This window comes from Condylura cristata, unplaced genomic scaffold (genome assembly GCF_000260355.1).
Source record: "Condylura cristata isolate star-nosed mole 26May11 unplaced genomic scaffold, ConCri1.0 scaffold00029, whole genome shotgun sequence".
In the NCBI taxonomy this organism is placed as follows: domain Eukaryota; kingdom Metazoa; phylum Chordata; class Mammalia; order Eulipotyphla; family Talpidae; genus Condylura; species Condylura cristata.
Window position 1 is genome coordinate 14183364 of NW_004567130.1, and position 8632 is coordinate 14191995.

At 34.3% G+C, this 8632-nt stretch overlaps 1 protein-coding gene across 1 annotated transcript in view; it reads left to right on the plus strand.

Moving 5' to 3' along the window:
- Positions 1-8632, plus strand: part of TAOK3 (TAO kinase 3) — a 152534-nt gene that overhangs the window by 109940 nt on the left and 33962 nt on the right. The window lies entirely within an intron of this gene.

Here is an 8632-nt window from a genome sequence, read left to right on the forward strand (position 1 = left end):
CTCTCAGAAATACTATGCTGATTTGGAACTATGTTTCTTAATGTATATTCCCAACAAACTATTTGTTTTAGAAACAATTTCTAATCTTTTTTGTTCTTTCCTTGACTTGTTGCTAATTCTTCTAAGGCTTACTCTCTGACTGTTTAACTATTCTGAGTGATTCTGGTTTTTATTTAGACTTTACTTTTCTAATTAAAGATCTTCATTGCATACAGGCCTATAATAATGGTTGATTTATAAGTTCAAATATGGGGGAAATGTTTATGCTTTAATGTCTATTAAAATAAGTATTTCACAGAATTATCAATAATTGTTTGAAGGACTTTCCAAATGTGTTTGAGTGACTAAGTAAACATTCCAGATGGAATTACAGAAGAAGAACCCCATGTAGTTTTCTCCTTTAATAGATACATGTGAAAGATAAAGAAAAGTATATTTTAAATGACAGTCACATACTCTGATTTCAGTGAGAAGGCAAGATTAAGGATTTTTTTCACTTAGACTTCTGTTGGTTGTGTATTTTTCTTGGGAGTAAAAAGAAATTGAGCAGTGAGGATAAAAGTATACCAGAGTCCCATCATGGGGGATACACATTGTTTTCTAAACTAACCTCTTCATTTTTATAACACATATTGGTGGGGAACTCTACTATGTATCAGGAACTATGGTAGACCTTGGGTATACAGCAGAAATGAAACAGACATGGGACCTTGACGGTGTTATTATCAGTGAGGGATATTGAGCAAATAATTGCACAAATAACATCATCATGTAGTTATGAAGCTTACTCTAGGTTAAGGAGGATTTAAACTAGCAGGAAGTAGTGGAAAATGTAACAAATGAGCTGATATTTAATCTAAGACTTCAGAGAAAAGTAGAAGTTAGCCAACTCAAAGCGAGAAATGGGCATGAGTTAGAAAATTTTCTAAGTGCAAAGGTCCAGAGACAAAAAAAAAAGTATGTTTGAGGAGGAGAAAGTTGTAAAGAGGTTAATACTTGATGAGCCATGTGGCAAGTGAATGACGGGGCAGCAAGGAAGCTGTAAATGTGTTGTGAAGAAAAGAGTGATCTCAGACAGAAGTAGAAATCTGCTAAGAGGTCAGCATTGCCAGCTCAAGTCATCATGTGTTTGAAGGGTAGCAAACAAAGTTTTGCTGAGCTATCTTTACAGAAGGAGCTATCATGGATGCTGACAGACCTGGCTTTGTCTTTATTCCCTCTGGGGTGCCATGGATATAGGAAACAAAGGAAGAGAAGTTCTCTTTCATATAGGAATAAAAGAAGCAGATTCTTGAATTATTCTTATTCCAGGACTTGTCAAATAAGCACCTGTAGTTAGAAAAAAATACACTACTGGTATTATCAACAAGAAAGAAGACCCATAATTTGAACTCAAGGTTTTTAATTTTAATTTTGGTATGCTGATGTACAGCTCTCATGTAGGAGAGCTTTTTTCTTCTTCTTATAATCACTTAAGAACTAAATGCTAATTTATATTTTACTTTAATTTTTTAAAGATTTATTTATGCACACAAGAACTGGGGATACAGGCGATAGGTACAGGGGGCAAGAGAATTCACCAGAAACACAGTGGGGAGCAGAACAGGCAGAGTGACTCAAATACACTGCTGAGGGGAGCAGCGGGTGAGACAGGAGAGGTCTGCTGCACCATGTGGGTCACCTCCCTGGCTGGGGCTTAAACTCATGTTGTAGTAGCTGTAGACAACTTCATAGTGCTGCACTTTAACCCCTTGCACCACCAGGGAGGCTCCACTAATTTATGTTCTCGAACAAAAGATAGTTGTATTTGATGGACAAAAAATTTCAGGAAGAACTTAAATTACATATTATAAAATATCAATGTGATGGGGTGGAATGGAAGAAAATTGAAAGTCGCTTGCAAATAAAACTTCTAATGTCTTTACTTTAAAATAAAAGCAGAAGACAATGTCAACAGAGTAAAAAGTCAAACCACAGAATGGGAGAAACTATCTGCAAATCATTGTATCTAATAAGGAATTATTATCAGAATATATAGAAAAGTCCTAAAACTCAAAACAAATAAATAGCCCAAATCAGAAATAAGCAAACACAACCATAGATATTTCTTCCAAAAGATCTACAAATGTCAATAAGCATATGAATATATGCAGAACATTACAGTTCATAAGGGAAATGCAAGTCAAAACTACAATGAGATTCATCCAATTACATTGGCCACTATCGGGGTGGGGGGGAGGAAATAGAAAACAGTAAGTTTTGGTGAGTGTATGGAGAAATGACAATTCTGTATGTAGGAATATAAAATGGTACAGTGAAAACAGCACAGTGATTCCTCAAAAAATTTAAAATAGAATATCTGTATGATCCAGTAATTCTACCTCTGGATATATACCCAACAGAATTGAAAACAGGGTCTCAAGAAGTTATTCACCCATGTTCATAGCAGCATTACTCAAAATAGCTAAAACATGGAAGCAGCCCAAATGTCCATTGAAGATGAATAGATAAACAAAATGTGGTGTGTGTGTGTGTGTGTGTGTGTGTATGTGTGTATATTTGTATATATATATGTGTGTGTGTATGTATGTATGTGTATATATGCATACAATGAAAAATTATTCAGCATTACAAAGGGAGTTTTAACATAGGCTGCAACATGGACGAACCAGGAAGAAATTATGCTAAGTGAAAAGTATTAACAAGTACCATATGATTCCACTTATATGAGCTACCTTAGTAGTTAGAAATATGGAGACAGAAAAGTAGAATGGTGGTTTCCAGGGGCAGGGGAGAGAGGGGTAGAGAACTGTATATTCATTTCATGAATATAGTGCTTCAATTTTACAAATTGGAGAGTTACAGGGATGAATGGTAGTGAGGGTTCCATAAATCATAAATGTATTTAATAATATTGAACAGTATGCTTAAAAATGGTTTTGTTGTAGGGCAATAAGAGGAGCACCCCAGAACCCCCAAACCTGCCTGTTCTAAATAGGTTCTGCCATCTGCCTCATTAAGTCAAAACATAAAGACCTTCAATGGAAAGGGATTTTTAATACAATTAGTGTGCAATGCAGAAAAGACTAATGTAATTTTTTTTTAATTAAGCACCCAAGTTACTTATCCCCTCATGGGTAGAAGTCCACCCAAATGGGACTTGCCCAAAGTAAGGCCCAAAAGCCTGCCAGAAGTCTAAAGCACCTACTGTCAGGGAACCATTAAGAAGGGTCAAAAAGAATCAGACAAGTCTGGGAGGAAAAGAGCAAAATCAAAATCAAGATAAAAGCTTGATTTTGTTAACCTCCCTATGGGTCTCTCACCCACATCTGTTCCGCCAGTCCAGGACCAAGAAGCTAGTACAGTTTCTTTACATATCTCTCTGCTCCACATGCCTTCTCCAGGTCTTCTTCTTGGTCTCTATCCTACGTCCTTCCTTCTTTAGTTACTACCCAACCTTTTCTCTTCCCTGCCCAGCTCTATCCTCCTTTGGGTGGCAGGGAACTTCAAACGCCTCCTTTTCCTGGGGACCACTCAGTTATAATTTTGATGTAAATACAGGCAGTAGGAATATAAGCAGGCTAGAAAAATAGAATATATTGCATCTGAAAATCTAATGTTATATAGGGTATCTCTGTGAAACCAATTTAGTCAAATACCTGAGCTTAAAATTATATATCTTTAAAAAAGAAAAATACCGTGTGGTTTCACTCATAGCAGAAGCATAAGGGACCAGGGGGGCCGGGGGGCAGGGGAAATAATAATGAACAACTATATACCAGAGACATTTTATGGGGGTGGAGTGGGGAATGGAATCAAAAATGGGGGTGGAGGGGAGTACACGGGATTATGGTGATGGCACATGGGTGAACTGGTGATGGAAGTCCATGAGAATTATAACAGATGGGAAAAGGCACAAAATGATGTAAAAACAAACTATTATAATAAAAAAGATACAATTAAAATAAGTTATGTATGTTTAAATAAGATAGAAATTAAAAATTACTCAGAAGGTGTACATGTATTGACTTACTGAGATTCCTAAATTTTCTACTTGGGAACATAAATGAAATAGGATCCTAAACTCTAAATAGAGAATTTTGTATAGTAGACTGTAAAAATGGATAAACTAATCATAGTTCTATCTGCCAGTATTTGCCAAGTTGCAAACCTGTCTGGAACTTAGTTTCTGTATCTTTAAAATTAAGTTATTCTGTACAACTTCAAAGGTCCCTTCCAGCTACTGTGCTTCTATTTCTATAAACTTAAAAGGACCAAATCTCGAAAGTGACTCTCAAGCTGTTTTGTAAAGCTTGCCTGAGGAGCAAGCTTCACCCACATCTCACCCAGGACAGGGTCTGCTTTTATCTCTTACATCATATATTTGGATTCCACTTATTCCACTTACAGGAATAAAAGGGGGCAGTTTTCTAAAAGTCACTGCCCTGATGAGTCCCTTCAATTGTAATGGGAGTTACAGTATACATTAGGCATAGGGACCGCTAACATTTATGACACAAGTTGGATTCTCTAAAAGGTGTAGCTAAGGCAGTTTAGCACAGCAAGACTTTTTTGTTTTGTTTTAGGAAGTTCTTTTGGGATCAGTATCTATGGAAGGGAGCAGCACTGGGCAGAAAGCAAGGCTGAGCAGAGATGCAGGCCTAATGATAGCTTCAACTAGCCCCCAGGGAGCTCTGGAGCTAAAATGACCCTTCAGAGTGATCCAAACTGGGCCAAAATGGCTGGGCCTTGATATCCCCATCTAGATCAGTCGTTGAATATGAGCTCCTGGGAAGGGTGTGAACTGGACAAGGTTGCTGTCTGTAGCCAAGGACAGTTGCTTGTAAGTCCTTTCTTAAAGGGGGATTTAGGTAATTTCTAGGTCTATCATACTTTGTGACCACAAAGATTATTTTAGAATAAAAGTATTCTATATTGTATTATAAAACATCTACCAATTTTGTATAAATTTATGTCAAGAATCTTAGAAAAGTCTATATATATATCACTAAAATATAATGTATTCTATCTAATATCTAACTATACTATTTTTTTAATTTATAATTTTTTTTTAAATCATTCTTCATTTTGTGCATTTTTCCATCTCAGTTGTAATCCCCATGGGCTTCCCATCACAAGTTCACCCATGTGCCATTACCACAGACTATTTTATTTTTAATACTTGCCACTATCTAAAATTATATATTAAATTGTCGATTACTTCATGACTACAATGTGAATTCCTTCAAGAAGGTTACACCTATCTTGTTCTGCACTACCTAGAACAGTGTCTGACATAGCATATGCAATCAGTCAATAACTATGGAATGAATGAATGAAGAGTAACAAAACACAGGGAATGAATTCTTTATTAAGTACTAAAAATCATGCTATTTTTAGTTCACTGAAAATAATGGAGTAAAGAGTTAAATAATCTATTATCTTTATGGTTTAAAAGAATTAAATGAATTAATGAATAACATTAATAATAATGTTCTAGACTAATAAGAACATGCTTGATAAATACCAATTTATAAGAATATGGGTAGGGAATTTTTTGCTCCCCTTGGTTATTACAACCAAGCAGACATTACTCTAAATTAGCCAGATCATAGATATGAAACAGATTGTCATTTTATATAGGAATTAAACTCACTTTTAAAGGCCACATGTAACCAGTAAGAAACGTGACTTGCAATTAACTTCTGCATTCAGAATAAAGATGCCCTGATTTTAGCAGGACAGTTCTTTACAGATCAAGCCCCAAATGTAAAGTGGGACACTGAAAATTTTCCTTTGATATCAGAATTTTAGGTTACTTCTTTCGTCTAGTCTTTGCTTCAACTCTGGTCTTTCCCAGGCCGTGAAGGGATCCTAGCCTAATCTTACTTTTGAGCAAGAATGATCTGACGAACATAAAAATTTATTCTGACAAAATAATCTGAATCTCTAGGCTGGTAGCTGCTCAAAGACCTTTACCATCCACCTAGTGCAGAGTCTGTCACATAGTAAGCACCCAGAAAATGTTTTGTCAACTTAAATGAAAGCAAACATTTTTAGGATATAGCTCTATACTTCAGTTCTTGATTATTCACAAGTGACTTCCAGACAAACTTTTAATCAGACTAGTTTTTTTATGATTACTCTCACCCAGCCTCTCTGGCCCTACAACTACTACACACTCCTTTAAAGTGTGTAGTAGAAGCACACAGATTTTACCACCATTCTAAGCAGTGAAGTCTTTTTTTATATTTGTCATTTAAACATTATATGTTTCTTTCAACAATCTAAGATGAATTATCTTTGCCTAATGCTGCTTTTTACTAACAAGGACCATAATATTTTAATATAGTAAAAGTATCTGTTAATAATTTTGTTATTTTTAAAGTTTGACCAGTGAATTCTAGTCATCATGACCCCCTTTTGGAGATCATTTTTAAAAAAACATTCTATCCTAACTCCTTAAGCTTTACTTGATCCTTCTTATTAGTCAATAAAGTTCCCTTTTTTTTTTCCTCTTAAAAAAATACCAGCTTTTACCATTTTCATGGGAGAAGAAAAAAGAAATGTCTGTGAAGGGGAATGGATTTCTAGTTTAATTTTCAGTTGCATCAATGGCATTTTCTGTTATTTTTGCTGAAAGAGCAGGTTCGTTGACTCTTTAGCCCACAGTTGGCAAGTAACAGTAAATTAACATGTGAAGGTAATGTTTCTTAAACAGCATTCACACAACCACCTCTTTATAGTAACATCTTTAACTCAGCATCCTACTGGTGATTTTTTTCTTCCTGTCCTTCTAGGTAAGGTATGCTTTTCCATCCCCTTCTCTTTCTAACCCCAGAATTTAGTAGCTACACTTGCCTAAGCAATGAATTAATGATTTTGAAATGAACAAAGCAAAAGAGAAATGGTAGGTTTGCTAATCCCACCTCTACCGTGTGAAAAATTGTGGTTATCTCTAAAAAGATGTTTATCATTACCATTAAAGCCATGTTTTACTCCCCCCAACCACATAAAGGTATACTTAGGTGTATGTGTTTCACTACATTATATATTTTACCACTTTCTTAAAGTACAGGGTGGCAGATTTTTAATGAAATACAAATTTGAATTCTGTTAAATGATATGACAGAAAATGTTATTTTCTCAAAACCCCCTCCAATATATGTTTTTGAGCTTATTTAGCAAGCATCTACTGAATATCTACTAAGTATAATGCACTATATGCTAGGTGCTAGAGAGATTTTTCAAACCCCATTTGACCTATTTTCAAAAAGTTTACCCTGTCATGCACAAACAAGTAAATATGATATGATAAAGGCCTACCCAAAATTGTACAGAGTCCAGAAGACTGTTATGCTGAGTTCACTTCAAGCTAATCTAGAAATTCTAAACAAGTGACTACACCATGAATTATTTAGACACTTAGGAAAAACTTTTCTAAATAAAAGTAAAGTTTCTTGTCTAGGATATGATAGCTGCATGTATTTCACTACATTATATAAAAGTTCTGTTCTTTTAAAGATTTTGAACAAATTTTACAACAGCTTTTTTTTAATCTGAAGTTTTATTTTTTCATTATGAAAAAACATTGTACATTTGCTGAGCTAACATAAGTTTATTTAAAACTGATCCTAAATCATACTGGTATTTCAAAGATCTATTTTGTTTGAATGATAGTATCTTTAAGATAAATTATAAACCAAGTCATAGGTATTTTGTTCTTAATCATCTAAAATTATTATTCAACATCAAAGAAGATGTTGGCCCTTTTATTATCCTTTGTAAATAATACATATCAGTACCTAACAGCATAAAATAATAAATTGACCCGTTCCAATATTAATATTAAAATGTATTCGGTTTAGAAACTCTGGGACCCAGGTATAATGGTCATTTTCAAAGGGCCACGCTACTTAAGAGGGTAATATAGGCAACATGAGATATACTTAGGAAAGTTGATAGTTTAACTTGTTTATATTTGCTTCTCAAATCCATCCCCCTCATTTTAAAATTGCTTCATTATTTAAGTTGTCTTCAAGTTTTTTAACTTGTTTTATGCAATGGAATTAAGTATTTTAAAATTTACTTCCCTTTATTTGAAATGATTTTCACTATTAGATTAAAATTTGGCCTCACTTTGTGATCTTTTGCATAACATTTAAAGTGGTAATCTCAGCAATGAAGCAGGCATGAGAAACAATTCTTTTATAAAAGGAAAAAAATAGAGTGAAGCACAATTATATTTAAAGGAGATTAAAATTTGGAACCTATTCTTCAAACTAGCTTCTTTGTTTTTCCTTCAAACTTATAAAATAGCATTATCTCTAAAATAAAATATACCTTGGGGGTTATTTAACTACATGCCAACTAAAAATCACTATGATATTGAATTTTAACTTCTCCAGTATATTCCAATATCCTTGAGTTTAAAAATTTGGCAAATATAATGTGATCTTTACCTTCTTAATAAGCAAGGTCCTAACCTAAAAGTTCAAATCTTTATCTGAGAGAAACAAGCTTAAAAAATTAAAATTTAAAATACCGGATGGTTTCACTCATAGCAGGAGTATAATGGACCAGGCGAGAAAATAACAAAAATAATGAACAACCATAGACCAGAGACATTCTG